General features: G+C 49.5%; 1 protein-coding gene and 2 non-coding genes across 3 annotated transcripts in view; 2 read left to right on the top strand and 1 right to left on the bottom strand.

The window, feature by feature from the left end:
- LOC119178211 (uncharacterized) overlaps window positions 1–16,526 on the bottom strand; it is a 241,075-nt gene that overhangs the window by 29,157 nt on the left and 195,392 nt on the right. The gene's annotated exons all lie outside the window — the stretch shown is intronic.
- TRNAT-CGU (transfer RNA threonine (anticodon CGU)) lies at window positions 5,144–5,216 on the top strand. The gene has a single exon. It is a non-coding gene; the product is annotated as a tRNA-Thr (tRNA).
- TRNAT-CGU (transfer RNA threonine (anticodon CGU)) lies at window positions 5,596–5,668 on the top strand. Its single transcript has one exon. It is a non-coding gene; the product is annotated as a tRNA-Thr (tRNA).

Below are 16,526 nucleotides of genomic sequence, written 5' to 3'. Positions count from 1 at the left end.
CCAGGCCGTTTGGGCGCGTTGGCATCGATTTGTATGGGCCACTTCCACTAACGTCGGCTGGTAACCGCTGGGCCATTGTTGCTGTGGACCACCTCACGCGATACGCCGAAACGGCCGCTCTTCCCGCGGCTACAGCGAGCGATGTGGCTTCCTTTCTGCTCCAACGATTCATCCTGCGACACGGCCCACCCCAGGAACTGCTCAGTGACCGAGGCCGTGTCTTCCTGTCTGAAGTCGTTCAAGCCATTCTCAAAGAGTGCAACGTTGTTCACCGCAAAACTGCTGCTTACCACCCGCAGACGAATGGCCTCACAGAACGCTTCAACCGTACGCTGGGCGACATGCTCTCCAAATACGTCACCGCCGATCACACAAATTGGGATTCCATTCTACCCTTCGTCACCTACGCATATAATACCGCCCCTCAGAGCACTACTGGCTTTTCACCTTTCTTTTTATTATATGGAAGGCACCCGTCACACACCATCGACACGATACTTCCGTACAGGCCAGATCCGTCTGAGTGGGCACCTATTTCTGCTACAGCCAAGCTTGCTGAAGAATGTCGAGAGCTTGCAAAGACCTTTACTGCGCATGATCAAGAGCGGCAAAAAAGCATTCGCGCTGACGCCAGTACTACTGCACCCACATTCCTCCCTGGAACGCTCGTCTGGCTCTCGATCCCTACTACTGCAACTGGCCTATCTTCAAAACTATTGCCTAAATACGAAGGCCCCTACCGTGTCGTCAAATGCACTTCCCCAGTCAACTACTTGATTGAACCCATCGAACAATCTTCGGACATGCGTCGTCGAGGACGCGACATTGTTAACGTGGAGCGCCTCAAGGCCTACCATGACCCGCTCATTGTAACCAGCTGTTAGGTCGCCAGGCGGCTCCCTTTTCGTACCCGGGGTAGTTGTGGTAAAGCCTTTGAACAGTGGGTCATCCTCTTCAGCGCCTTCTAGTGGGTCGCCCTTTTTCTTAAGAAGAAGAGCAGCTCGTGCAGAGAGTCGATCCCCGCATTGACTGTCGCTGTCGTGAATCATCGCTGAGTGTCCGTCAATAAACCGCTTAACAATATATATATATATATATATATATATATATATATATATATATATATATATATATATATATATATATATATATATATATATATATATATATATATATATATATATATATATATATATATATAGTGGTTAGAGCATCGAACGCGTAATTCGAAGGTCGTAGGTTCAATTCCTGCTCACAGTTGGTAATTTTTTCATCCACTTTTCTTTCTTCTTATTTACATTCCATTGATTTTAATAACTTCCCCTGTACATTCCTTGGCATTACTGTCTGTTATATCTCATTAATATTGTGTTAAAAACACGGAAAAACGAGCCCTTAGGTATACACTTCTTTTCCTTATTTCATTGAACGAGGGTCTCGTACTGGCGGACTTGGTGTGTTTAGGTTGTATAAGAGGGACAATTAATCAGCTGCCCGCTCATATTAAGTTCACGTGCTACGTGACGCCAAACATGCGCATAAGAGTGTTTTCACACTCGTTGTTTGGCTTATAGATGGCGCTGACTGTCGCTCCTACTTCTAAATTCACAGATAAACCCAAAAAAGTGGATGGAGGGAGGGCCGCTGTGGGCAACGTTAAATGTTCGAGGTCTCGCCGCCAAGCGGAAACAGAGCCAAGTCTACAGGCTACTTGTGGATCATGATCTGGATGTACTTGCTGTACAAGAAACAAAAGTAGACGGTGAGGAGGAGACCCGGGGCATGGTGCTGAGGTTTACGGCGCGTTACCACGCAATTGTAACTCAAGCAATAGGCACTTCTGCTGGCTGTGTTTTGTTCATTAAGAAGTTACCGGGTCTGGTAGTGCAAGATACCTTCTCTTGCCCGTCTGGTAGATTGGTTTCCTGTGATTTTGTATTCAATGATTGTCAGTGGCGTATAGTGTGTATTTATGCACCAACCATTTGCGAGGAGCGATCAAATTTTTTTTCAAGCCTAAAGCAGCACTTCACTTTGGAAAGGAAATATGTATTACTGGGTGATTTTAACTGCGTCCTCAATAAGCGAGATCGAGCAAATGGACGCGCCAATTACGATAAAAGTTGTAGGACGCTAGCGGACGTAGTTACTCAATTCGAGTTAGAAGACGTGGGCAGCTGTATGGAAGGAACGCGGGAGGTGCGTTTCACACATTTTCAGGGGAATAGTCATGCGCGCCTTGATCGCATTTACGTGTCGCTAGAATTAATAGCCCACTGCAAGACATATGCTGTTTACCCAATGCACTTTAGCGATCATTGTTTAGTTAAATGTGATATGGGAGAGAAAACACAAGGTGGAACTTTCTCATGGGAGCTGTGGAAGATGAATTCCACTTTGATCACTGACGAATATTTCTTAGATCAGGTTATGAACTGCATCAATGAAATAAAAATGGATGATGGAACTAAACTTGCAGAACAATGGGAAGAGTTCAAGCAGCAAATAAAAATAAAAGCTATTGATCGTTCATGCGCATTGAGTTATGAAAGGAAAAAGAAAGAAAAAGAACTCCGAAAGACTTTGGAAAGACTAGTAGACTTGGAGTGCAGACAACCGGGAGAGTATAAAATTGACATACGCAACATTAAGCAGAAACTTGCACTACATGACGAGGAACGCTACCGCGGTGCACTCGTCCGTGCTAGGGCCGAGGCTTTAGCGGCTGGAGAGACGCCAACCAAAAGAGCGTTAGGGGTGGAGAAAACGAACGCTCGACGGAATCATATCGAGAAAATAGAGAAGGATGGTCACGAAGTAACTGATACGGACAGCATTTTATCCGTATTTTCAAGTCATTTTGAAAACTTTTTTGCGTGTAGACAGGCAAACCTAGAAAGATTTAAAGACGAATATTTAGGACTCATGCCGAAAGTGAGTGAGGAAGTGAAAAACGCTTTGGAATTATCTATATCTGCATCTGAAGTTGAACGGGCGATTGATAAGTTAAATCCCGGGAAATCTCCAGGACCAGATGGTCTTTGTGCCAAGTGGTACAAATGTTTTAAAAGCGAATTGTCTTCAATACTTGCGGGCGTTTTTAATGAGGCATATGAGGAAAAGAAATTACCACCATCCTTTGGTGAATCGCGTACCGTTTTGATTCCGAAAACAGACAAGGTTGAAAAGCTCAGGCACGTCACAGCGTACAGGCCAATCGCACTGACAAACGTAGACTACAAAATATTAAATGAAAATTTTGGTGGCCAGACTTCAGTCAGTAATAAAAGATATCGTCGGTCCACACCAAACGTGTGGAATAAAAGGTCGGTCCATAGTTACAAACGTTCATAAAATGCGATCCGTGCTCGAATGTGTTGACACCTGTCATGCTCGTGTGGCCATACTCCAGCTGGATCTGGAGAAAGCGTTTGATTGCGTTTCCCACGCTCTTTTGTTTGCAGTATTGAAGCACATTAATGTTGGTAAGATAATTATTGACGGAGTAGCCATGGCATATCGGAACGGTAGTACGAGACTAATTATCAACAAGACATTGGGCCCCCCCCCCCATAAGAATCGAGCGCTCAGTGCGTCAAGGTTGCCCTGTTAGTCCACTTTTGTTTTGCATCTATATTGAAACTTTATGTCAGTCGATATTGCAGAATGACATCATTAATGGGTTTAGAGTACAATCTTCAGAGGTCAAACTACTCGCATACGCTGATGATGTTGCGATTTGTAGCACTACCTATGTCGGTATTGAAGAATCAATCAGAGTTTCTAAATATTTCGCCGAAGTTACAGGAAGCCACATAAACTGGGGTAAATGCCTCGGCTTCTGGCATGGATATTGGCCTTCAACACCAGAATTTTTCGCAGCCATTAAATGGACAAGAACGCCAGTTAAATATCTTGGAGTACCGCTCGAGTCATACAAAAGTACTGACGAATATTGGACACAGCAAACGAAAGAAATTAAAGAAAAAGCGAATAAATGGAATGCAACTTATCTGTCCATGTTTGCTAGGGCTACTGCATGCAACTGGTTTTTTGTGTCTAAGCTGTGGTATGTGATGCAAGTGCTGTACTGTTCCCGGGTCAATGTGCAAAAATTACATCGGGTGTTTGCAATATTTGTGTGGGGGTCTAGCTGGGAAAGGTGCAGTCGCACAAATTTGTTTAGACGGGTGAAGTGTGGAGGCCTTGGGCTAGGACATCTGTTTATCAAGCAGTTAGTAAATAGGTTTTTCTTTTTTCGTGAGACAAGAGATCCTTTCCTACTAACAGTGTGTCAAACAAGACTAAGTAGACTGTTGCCCGAGTTTGTTGTGAGCACCCATGTTACCCCAGGGGCTGTGCAAGGATACATGAAAGAAGTAGTGGCCAGCGTGCGGTTTTTGTGTGTTCGCTTTTCAACTGACTACCTGTGGTCTGTTGGAAACAAAAAACTGTACAAAGATTTATGTGACACGATGCTCCCCGTCCCACTGTACAGAGCGCTATATACAGCACGCAAGGGTCAGAACGTACTTAAACGAGTAAAAAAAATGCCAGCAGCTCCAAGTGCGAAAACGTTCTTTTTCAAATTACACACTGGAACACTTCCTGTAAGAACCTTCCTAGAGGAGCGTGGGTTTTATATGCCTTGGGGATCTCACTGTCTAATCTGTAAGAAACCGGAAACTATCGACCATGTTTTCCTGCACTGTTGGGAAGGAGTTTATTTTTGGGACGTATTACAAAGGACAATCAAAAAAGAGTTTCCGTTAGACCCTCATGGTATCAGGTATTTGGCAATAGAGAACGAGGATGGATTACCTTTCGATTTTATCATGATGACTGCCTTGCACAGTATATGGCGCTCTAGAACGGCTGGATTTCATTGTGACCCAGACAGAAGACCAGCAAGAGAGTATTTTAAGGAAAGCATCTCAAGATTACTTGAGGTAGTAAGAACAGACGAATGTGTACCTTTGTGGGTAGAAAGGGTAGAAGCCCTACTGACCATGAAGGAATTCTAGGATGCGATGTGTTATAGTTATGTTTTAAGTTTTTTTTGTACTGTATGTAGTGATTTGTAATATATCTTAGTAACCCGTTTGTGAAGTTTACCGGAAATAAAGAAAAAAAAGGGAGGGCCGCTGTGATAGCTCAGTGGTTAGAGCATCGAACGCGTAATTCGAAGGTCGTAGGTTCGATTCCTGCTCACAGTTGGTAACTTTTTCATCCACTTTTCTTTCTTATTTATATTCCATTGATATTAATAACTTCCCCTGTACATTCCTTGGCATTACTGTCTGTTATATCTCATTATATTGTGTTAAAAACACGGAAAAACGAGCCCTTAGGTATACGCTTCTTTCCCTTATTTCATTGAACGAGGGTCTCGTACTGGCAGACTTGGTGTGTTTAGGTTGTATAAGAGGGACAATTAATCAGCTGCCCGCTCATATTAAGTTCACGTGCTACGTGACGCCAAACATGCGCATAAGAGTGTTTTCACACTCGTTGTTTGGCTTATAGATGGTGCTGACTGTCGCTCCTACTTCTAAATTCACAGATAAACCCAAAAAAGTGGATGGAGGGAAGACCGCTGTGATAGCTCAGTGGTTAGAGCATCGAACGCGTAATTCGAAGGTCGTAGGTTCGATTCCTGCTCACAGTTGGTAATTTTTTCATCCACTTTTCTTTCTTCTTATTTACATTCCATTGATTTTAATAACTTCCCCTGTACATTCCTTGGCATTACTGTCTGTTATATCTCATTAAAAACACGGAAAAACGAGCCCTTAGGTATACACTTCTTTCCCTTATAAATATATATATATATATATATATATATATATATATATATATATATATATATATATATATATATATATATATATATATATTATGAAGTCTTGGTAGTCTTGGCTGCGACAGCGTTTATTTGAGGAAAGACCTCGCAAAACGAACGGGCAGAGCCAGCACACAGACGATGACGATGATGATGACCCAGAGTGGCTATGAGGGCAAAGAGACAAGCGGATGATGGTGATTGTGATTATGCAGGGATGAGGACGATGTAAGTTACAAATGCCCACACTAATTCCCCCCACTTGGAAGCGGACACCCTGGCCGCCGTAAGTCAAAGTGACGGGGAACGTCGCGTGAAAGGTTTCATGCGACAAACGTGGACAATCTGTGTGCTGCGGTAGCGGCGGTCTGTTGGGGCGACGAGTGGTGTCACACGATAAATAACCGGCGAAGTCTGTTCTAAAACAATGTATGGCCCGATGAAGCGTGGTTGGAATTTGTCACAGAGACCAGGAGTGCGAATAGGTGTCAAAAGCAGCACCTCGTCACCAGGTTGGAAAGACACAACGCGGTGGGATTCGTCATAGATGATCTTCCGCTCGTGCTGTCTCGCTTCAGTATTGATGCGAGCCTGATGGCGAGACTGGGCCAGGCGGGAAATGTATTCTTCGCTAGAAGACTGACATGAATTCCCATGGCTGCTAAAGAAGGAGACGTCGAGAAAGGTAGTCGGGGTGCGTCCGTACACGAGGTAAAACGGTGAGAAACAAGTTGTTCGCTGAACGGCGGTGTTGTAAGCGAATGTCAGGAATGGTAAAAGAGTATCCCAGTTTTTGTGGTCGGGTTGGACGTAAACGGCTATCATGTCTGCAAGGGTTCGGTGAAATCTTTCTGTGAGACCATTTGTCTGAGGGTGGTAGCTTGAAGCTGTCTTGTGAGTAGTTCCAGAAGCACGCAGTACTTCATTTACAACTTGTGACAGGAACACTTTGCCGCGGTCACTAAGCAGTACACGAGGAGCCCCATGACGCAGTATTATTGCGTGAGGAATAAAGTCTGCAACTTCCACAGCTGAGCCTGTAATAACAGAGGAAGTCTCAGCGTAGCGTGTCAGGTGGTCGACGGCAGTCAGTATCCATCGTTTGCCAGCAGATGTGACGGGTAGAGGCCCGTAAAGGTCAACACCTACAACCTCGAACGGCATTGAAGGGCACGGAAGTGGCTGTAGAGGTCCAGCAGGTGCCGACGTGGGGAGTTTACGACGCTGGCATGGGTAGCAGGAACCGACGTACCGAACTACACTAGAAGAAAGGCCAGGCCAGTAATAACGACATCGAATGCGGTCAAGAGTTTTTTTAAAAACCAAGATGACCAGCAGTCAAGTCGTCATGGAAGGCTTCGAGCACCTGAAGTCGAAGAGAGCGTGGCAGTACAGGAACCCAGCGCTGACCGTCAGGGTGGTAGACGTGGCGGTAGAGAACCCCGTTGTCCAGCTTAAAGTGCAGGAGTTGACGACGGAGTCGCGCGTTTGGTGGATGAGAAATTCCCGAAAGGTGGTCCATGATGCGTCTGCAGTATGAATCGGACCGCTGGCGGGAGATAAATGTTGGCTCGTCGTCCGAAAAGGGTTGCGTTATTGATGCGAGCGTATGAACTTTGGTAGATGTGGCGGTTGAGTTCTCACCAACGCTCATATGGGTAGTTGGAAGCGGGCAACGAGATAAAGCATCGGCGTCTTGATGTTTTCTGCCTGACTTGTAAGTTATGTCAAAGTCGTACTCCTGCAGGCGTAGTATCCACCGACCCAAGCGTCCGGACAAGTTCTTCAGTGTAGAAAGCCAGCATAAGGCATGGTGGTCCGTAACGATTGTGAAGTGACGGCCGTGGAGATAGGGACGGAACTTCTGGACCGACCAAACCACAGCCAAACACTCTTGCTCAGTTATAGTGTAGTTCTTTTCAGCAGCGGTGAGTACGCGACTGGCATATGCAACAACTTTCTCTAGGGAAGACTTGTCGCGTTGTAGGAGAACGGCTCCTATACTAAGGCCGCTAGCGTCGGTATGAAGGATAGTCGGGGCGGCTTCGTCAAAGTGGCAGAGCAGAGGTTCAGACGTGAGTGCCCGCTTCAACAGGTCGAATGCTGTTTGGCATTCTTGAGACCACAGAAAGGGGACGTTGGAAGCAAGTAGTTGGTGTAATGGAGCAGCAATAGAAGCGAAGTTCTGGATAAACCGGCGAAAATAGGAGGCGAGACCAAGGAAACTGCGAAGCTCCTTTGGTTTTTCGGGGCGCGGAAAGTGAAGGACTGCAGAAATCTTGTCAGGGTCGGGCCGGATGCCATCTTTGCTAACGACGTGTCCTAAGACCTTGATAGATTTGCTAGCGAAAGAGCATTTCTTCGTGTTTATTTGAAGCCCGGCGCCGGCAAGGTACGTCAAAACTTGATCCAATCGTTCTAGGTGCTCAGGAAACGTTGACGAAAAGATAATAATGTCGTCCAGGTAGCAAAGGCAACTTTTCCATTTCAGGCCGCGCAGCACGGTATCTATCATGCGCTCAAAAGTCGCGGGTGCGTTGCAGAGCCCGAAAGGCATCACGTTGAATTCATATAGCCCGTCGGGGGTTGGGAATGCCGTTTTCTCCTTATTGTCTTCGTGCATGGGGATCTGCCAGTACCCAGAACGCAAGTCGATGCTTGAAAAGAATTCCGCGCCTTGTAGGGAATCAAGGGCGTCGTCAATGCGTGGCATAGGGTACACATCCTTCCGTGTGATCTTATTGAGCGCCCGGTAGTCCACGCAAAACCGCACAGAGCCATCCTTTTTATGGACCAAAACAATAGGAGACGACCAAGGGCTAGATGAGGGACGGATGACTTCCCGTTTAAGCATGTCCGCAACGTTTTCTTCTATAATTTTTCTTTCAGTTAGAGACACGTGGTAGGGTCGGCGGTGTACAATAGATATCCCAACAGTTTGAATTCGATGTGCTGTAGTATTAGTGCGGCCCAGCTTTGACGAGCAAATATCGAAAGAATTTGCATGTTTCTGTAACAATGTGAGCAGCTGCTGCCTCTGTGAATATGTCAATTCGCTGCTGATAGTGGTTGTAAAGGCGGAGGAAGAAACATGCTCACCGAGGCAAGGTTCTTTGGATGCGATGGCCTGAAGTGGCGTGACGAGTACAGGCTTGAAGTCACCAACACGGGCCACAGTAGTGCCCTGTGGCAGTAAGATCTTCTCCGGTGTAGAGTTGACAGCGGTGTCAAGTGACGAGCCATTGCAAAAACGAACGACACCGGACGGAAGAACTATACCTTTGCGAACGCAAAGTGGTGACGGTGAGACCAATACATCTCCGTGATAGATGTCGTTGGACGTAATGCTGACAATTTGCTCTTGTAGTGGCGGGAGTTCAATGTCTTTCGCAGCGACCAGACGAAGTGGCTTCTGATTACCGTCGTCAAGCATGTAGTCGATGTCAGCGAGATGAACGACGCGTTGTCCACAACAAATCGCCGCGGAAGCAGATGATAGAAAATCCCACCTAAAATTAGTTGGTGAGAGCAGCGGGACAGGACAGCAAACTGGACATGATGGCGGATGCCGTCGATGAAAACACGCACAGTACAAAGCGCGGAAGGGCGAATCATGTTCCCCTGGGCAGCAACTAACGTGGGGCCATCGTAAGGCGTCATTACTTTCCTTAAATGTTCACACAAATCAGCACGTATCACAGACAATGTCGCACCTGTGTCCACCAAAGCATCGACTCGCACTCCTTCCACTTCCACAGAAACCATGTTACACGGGCCTAATGGAGGAATTGCAGTTCTAATTCCGAATGCAGTTTTTTCTCCACAAACTGCATCACTTAGTTTTCCGAATGAATATCAGAGCTGAATGAGGCGGGCCGAAGTGGAGAAGTGGAACGGCGGAAGGGCGAAGGCGAGTGGCGTCTCGTGTTTCGGCTGTTCCGTGGTGCAGTCGATGCAGGAGGAGATGGAGACCGGTGCGGGGGAGACGAATAACGCCGACCTTGATAAGACGCCCCGGTGTACAAATCCCGTTCACGCACATCCTTCCGACGCTCATCTTGCTGGCGCTTTCGGCAGAAACGAGATATGTGGCCGCGATAGCCACAGTAGTAGCATTCAGGGCGAAACGAGCGCCACGGTGGGGAATAGAAGGCATTCGGGGCACCTGGAGATAGCGCGGTCAGGTGGGCCGAAGGGTCAGGGGCCACGGAATGGTAGTTCACCGGGGTAGCGGCAGCAACTGACGCGTAGGATGGACGTGGCAGTGTCGCGTGGGCGTCGCTGGGAGGCACGGCAGCAACTTGAGGGTACGTGGCTATAGGGTGAGAAGCAGGTGGCTGTACGGGCGCAGAGCCAGTCAGGGATGTAAGTTCCTCCCTGATGATGTCACGTAAGGGCATTCCCGAAGGCTGTGTAGGTCGCGGTGTCGGAGGTGTGAAGCCCATGGACCGCAATTCTTCGCGTATAATGTCCCAGATGAGGTCACGCAGATGGCCATCTGACGTGGACCGGTGGTCGCCGATGTCTGGTTGAAGGCGGACGGAGTCCAGCGCATCAAGGCGCTGGCATGTCGCCACGACATCAGCCATGGTAGCTGGGTTTTGCACAGCGAGGGCATTAAAGGCAACAGGCCCAATGCCTTTCAATATGTGGCGCACTTTGTCCGATTCCGGCATGGATTTATTGACACGCCGGCAGAGTGCGAGGACATCCTCGATGTATGAAGTATACGATTCACCGGGATGTTGTCGGCGAGTATCGAGTGTCCTCTTCGCGACGGCGGATCGAATGTCTGGTGTCCCAAAGACGTGCCGCAGCTGCTGCTGGAAGGTAGCCCAGTCGGGTAAGTCAACGACGTGGTTAAAATACCATGTCTTCGCGACTCCGACCAGATAAAAAGGCACGTAACGAGTTTGGCGGCCTCGTCCCACCTATTAGCGGCACTTACGCGGTCGTAGTCATCAAGCCAGTCTTCTACGTCTTCTCCCCGAAGACCAGCGAAGAGCGGGGGTTCCCGCTGATGTCCGTGTATGTAAGTAGGAAGGGCAGCTTGCGGCGGTGCGTGGTTGATGACATCAGTGCCGGCAGGCTCGGTCTGGGACATGCTGCCTGACTGTGGGCGCAAGCGGCGGCCTGAACGAAGCTCCAGGGGGTATAGCGGGCTGCGGGAGGTCAGAGGACCGAAAATCCTCCTCCACCACGTATGAAGTCTTGGTAGTCTTGGCTGCGACAGCGTTTATTTGAGGAAAGACCTCGCAAAACGAACGGGCAGAGCCAGCACACAGGCGATGACGATGACCCAGAGTGGCCATGAGGGCAAAGAGACAAGCGGATGATGGTGATTGTGATTATGCAGGGATGAGGACGATGTAAGTTACAAATGCCCACAATATATATATATATATATTGTCACGTTAAAGAGACAGGAGACGTTTTTAAGGCGTCCTCACAAAAGTCCGAAGAGCGGTCGGCTCAGCGCAGCCAAAAACAGAACAATGGCACGAGGGGAACTGCCACTTCGTCTGCCTCTTTTGCGCTGGCAGATCAAGCGCGCGGCACTGCCCCTCCTCCCTGAAGAGCATCGCCTCGATGCTAAACGAAGCGTGTATCGTAAAAAAAAACATTGTCACAGTGTGTGGTACGGTTTTAACCGCACCACGTGCACAATCTCGGGTCGTAGCTGTCGGCGTCGGGGTGGTTGGCTTCCGTCCGGAAGGACTTCGTAATTGACGTCGCTCACTTGTCGTAGCACTTTGTACGGGCCAAAATACCGACTGAGAAGCTTCTCAGAGAGACCTTTGCAGCGCACAGGGGTCCAAACCAACACCTGGTCACCTGGTTTATAATCGACTTGTCTGTGGCAGCGGTTGTAGCGCTGTGCATCGACGCCTTGTTGTTTCTTGATGTTTACGCGGGCTAGTTGACGTGCTTCCTCGGCTCGTTGCACGAAACACTCAGCATCTTCGTCGAGATTCTCGATGTTGTCAATGTCGCATGGGAGCATTGCGTCCAACATCGTCTGAACGTCCCGACCGTATAGAAGACGAAACGGAGTGAATCGTGTGGTCTCTTGCGTAGCGGTATTATACGCGAATGTTACGTAAGGCAGTATTTCATCCCACGTCTTGTGCTGTACGTCTATGTACATAGACAGCATATCAGTCATCGTTTTGTTAAGCCGCTCGGTCAGTCCATTTGTCTGAGGGTGATACGCTGTTGTCTTGCGATGCGTGGAGTAACTTAACTGAAAAACTTGTTCAAGGAGCCTTGCTGTAAACGCTGTTCCTCGGTCTGTGATGACACAGGATGGAGCACCGTGGCGTAATACAATTCTCTCGATGAAAAACTGAGCAACTTCACAAGCCGTGCTTTTAGGAAGCGCCTTAGTTTCAGCATAGCGGGTTAGATAATCTGTAGCGACGATTATCCACTTGTTGCCGGAAGATGACAAGGGAAACGGACCCAGGAGGTCCATGCCGACTTGATCGAAGGGTGTTCTGGGTGGCTCGATAGGGTGAAGTAATCCCGCAGGCTTAACAGATGGGGATTTTCGGCGCTGGCATTCGCGGCAGGCTTGAACGTACTGTTTAACGCAAGCGGCAAGTTTCGGCCAGTAGTAAGACTTTCGTACCCTAGCGATGGTTCGGGTGATGCCCAGATGGCCCGATGGAGGCTCGTTGTGGCAGGCAAATAGAATTTCCTCACGCAGCTCTGCGGGGACGACCAACAGGTAAGTTTTGTTGCTGGCGGCTGCGTTCTTCTTGTACAACACGCCCTGTCGTAAGCAGAAGGATGACAATCCGCGAGTTATATGCTGGGGCAGTGATACGTTGCGGCCCTCTAGATGTTCAATGATAGGTCGCAATTGAGCATCTGCTCGCTGCCGTAAAGCCAAGTCTGTTACGCTTACGGAGCCAAGGAAAGGGCAGTCCTCTTCGAAGCTCTGAGCGGCAGGCTCAACTGGCGCGCGTGACAACGTGTCCGCATCTTCGTGTGCACGACCGGACTTGTACACGATAGTGACGTCGTACTCCTGCAGACGTAGGCTCCACCTTGCCAGTCGTCCGGAGGGGTCTCTGAGGTTCGCAAGCCAGCACAGCGAGTGATGATCCGTCACTACTCTGAATGGACGGCCGTAAAGGTAAGGTCGAAACTTAGCAATTGCCCACACGACAGCAAGGCACTCCTTCTCCGTGGTACTGTAGTTTGACTCCGGGCGTGTTAGGGTTCGGCTTGCGTAGGCGATAACCTTTTCAATTCCCTCCTGCCGTTGGACGAGTACCGTGCCCAGACCGACGTTACTGGCGTCGGTATGAATTTCTGTTTCGGCTTCCTCGTCGAAATGTCCAAGAACAGGTGGTGATGCCAGGCGAAGCCGAAGCTCTGTGAATGCTGATTCTTGTTCAGCACTCCAAACGAACGGCGTATCGTCTCTAGTGAGTCTAGTTAATGGTTCGGCAATTTTCGAAAAATTGCCTATAAAGCGCCGGTAGTACGCGCATAGACCAAGAAACCGCCGCACACTTTTCTTATCGGCAGGAGTCGGGAAGGCTGCGACAGCGGCGGTTTTCTCAGGGTCAGGACGGACGCCTTCTGCGCTTACGACATGTCCAAGGAACTTTAGTTCTTCGTAACCGAAATGGCATTTTTGCGGCTTTAACGTAAGGTTAGCCGTCCGAATCGCCTCAAGTACTTGTCGTAGTCGCTTCAGATGTTCGGAGAAGCTGGTTGAAAACACGACCACATCATCCAAGTACACAAGGCAGCTTTGCCATTTTAAGTCAGTCAACACAGTGTCCATCATGCGTTGGAAGGTAGCTGGCGCAGAGCAGAGTCCGAACGGTAGCACCCGAAATTCGTAGAGGCCATCCGGCGTGACAAAGGCGGTTTTTTCGCGGTCGCGCTCATCAACCTCAATTTGCCAGTAGCCACTCTTTAAATCCAGGGAAGAAAAATACTTCGCTCGTCGTAGTCGGTCAAGCGAGTCATCAATACGCGGCAGCGGATAAACATCTTTTTTTGTGACGTTGTTGAGCTTTCTGTAATCTACACAGAAGCGAAGCGTACCGTCCTTCTTCTTAACCAGAACGACCGGTGAGGACCAGGGACTGTTCGAAGGCTGGATAACGCCGTCGTCGATCATTTCTTTCACTTGCTGCTTGATAGCTGCGCGTTCTGTCGGCGAGACGCGGTATGGCTGTTGGTGAATAGGTCTTGCGTCGTCGTAAGTGATTATCCTGTGCTGTGTAATTGGCGTCTGACTCACTTTAGACGACTGAGCAAAGCAAGCCCTGAATTCAAACAATAGCTCTCGCAAGGCCCTCTGGTTCTCTTCTGGCAGTGCACTGTTCATGTCAACATCTATTACGGTTTGTCCATTGCGGCTACTGTCTTCACAGGCAAAACACTCAATGACGTCCTCCAAGGCTTCAGCGTAGGCGACCGCAGTGCCCCGGAAAAGGTGACGATGCTCATTGGTGAAATTTGTAATCATGACCTCGGCTGTACCGTTCCGAATGTCAATGATGCCTCGTGCCACAGAAATTCCAAGCGCCAGCAGCAGGGAGACGTTGCACTCTGCCACTGTTTCACCGTCACTGGTTCCTTCGGAAGTCACCTGAATTAGGATACTTGCACGAGGTGGTATTGTGACACTGTCGTCGGAAACACGGAGGGCGGTTGTACGGCGGTTGGAGTCCCTTGACGTAGCGTTGACTGTCGAAAAGGAAATGCAGCGTCGCCGTAGGTCGATTACGGCGCCATATTCCCGAAGAAAATCGAGGCCGAGAATTAATTCGCGGGAGCAGTCACGTAGCACGATGGAGCTGACCAAAAACGTGCAGCCTCGTATTTGTAGCCTGGACGTGCACAAACCAACCGGCGTTACAACATGTCCGCCAGCTGTACGTACATGCGATCCTGTCCAAGGCATTATCACTTTCTTCAAGGTACGTGCCAATTGTCCGCTAATAATCGAGTAGTCAGCACCAGTGTCTATTAAGGCAGTTAAATTGCGACCGTCGAGCAGCACAGGTATGTCCATTGAAAAGTCGCTCAGCTGGGATACAGGCGCCGGCGTAGTCGAATTTCCGTTGGTCCGATGTCGCGTCGATTGGAGGGCGAGGTCTTCATCACGTCGAGAATCAGCGGCCTCGCCTCGAAAGGTCGCTGGCGTTAGTTTTCCAGGCGAGGGCTCGGAGACCGTCCTTGCGGCCTTCGATTTCCGTTGCCTGAATAAGATGACGACCGCGGTGACGGTGAGCGCGACTGACGCCTGAGTGGGACGTTCTGCCGAGCGATAAAATCTTCAATTTCTGGTGGTCTCTGTCCAAACCGGGGGCGGGGTGAATTGGCAGGAAAACCCTGCAGCCCAAGTCGGCGGTACTGGCAGTCTCGGTAGAGGTGACCCGCTTCACCGCAGTGGTAGCAAAGCGGTCGTCGGTCGGGCATGCGCCATATGTCGGATTTACGCATGACGGGTCGAGTGTCTGCAAAATAAGGGACCACCTGTGCGGACTGCAGTGTGGCGTACGGGGTTGCGGCTGGTAGTGGGACTGGTGCAGGTGCGTTGTGTTCGAACGTGTCGGTATAAGTGGTGCGCTGGAAACCACTCACTGGGGATGGTGTCGTGGACGACGGAACGGTGCGTCTCAATACGTCTGCGTAGGTCACCCCTAGAGGTTCACTTGAAGTTGCGAACGCCTGAAGTGGTGCAGCAACCTGCGTTGGTGTCTCGCGGCGAGGTGTGCCGAGCGCATGCTGAACTTCGTCACGTATGATGGTGGCGATGCAATTCGTGGAAGGCTGCTGCTGCGCCTGGTTCAGCTGTTGCAGCTGTTGTAGCTCGTCGCGAACAACCGAACGTATCAGCTCGCGAAGCGCTCCCACGTCGGTCGGGAACGAGCCTAGCCCGGTGGTATAGGTAGCATTCACTTGCCGATCGTACTGGTTCCGCTGCTGCAGCGCCTTTTCCATGGCGACGGCTTCAGTGAGGAACTCCGCGACCGTTCTAGGCGGACTACGAATGAGTCCAGCGAAGAGCTGCTCTTTCACACCTCGCATCAAGTGTCGCAGCTTCTTGTCTTCCGGCATGGTTGGATCGGCGCGAGTGAACAGATGAACCATATCCTCCACGTATGTAGCCACACCTTCATTAGGCATCTGCATGCGGGACTGGAGGGCCCTTTCAGCGCGCTCTCGACGATCGAGACTCGAGTACGTTTCGCGGAGCCTGTGACAGAACTCATGCCACGACGTTAGGAGGCCCTTGCGGTTCTGGAACCATGTGCGAGCACCATCCAGAAGACTAAAGTACACATTCTTGAGCTTCGCTACTTCGTCCCACCCGTTGAAATCCGCTACGTACTCGTACTCAGCCAGCCAATCTTCCACATCTTCATAGAGGCCACCACGAAAGGGACTCGGAACACGTGGTTTTTGTAGCGTATAATGAGTGGGTGCAGCTGCGGGTGCAGCGGTTGGAGCAGCGGCGGCTCCAGCGGTAGGGGAAGCGGTGACAGCAACAGTATTCTCCATACCAGTCGACGTACTTGTACTGTGAGGCACAAACTCGGGGGACAGTCCTCGAATCCTCCGACTGAAACGGTGTACCGGCGTAAGCTCTGGGTTTTGGGTCACGTTCCGGCTGCTAGAAGGAGTCTGTTGCATAGGTGAGGTTACCCCG

Source organism: Rhipicephalus microplus, chromosome 1 (assembly GCF_043290135.1).
Source record: "Rhipicephalus microplus isolate Deutch F79 chromosome 1, USDA_Rmic, whole genome shotgun sequence".
In the NCBI taxonomy this organism is placed as follows: Eukaryota; Metazoa; Arthropoda; class Arachnida; order Ixodida; family Ixodidae; genus Rhipicephalus; species Rhipicephalus microplus.
The sequence above is the reverse complement of the archived record's forward strand: the minus strand, read 5'-3'. Positions and strand labels throughout refer to the sequence as shown.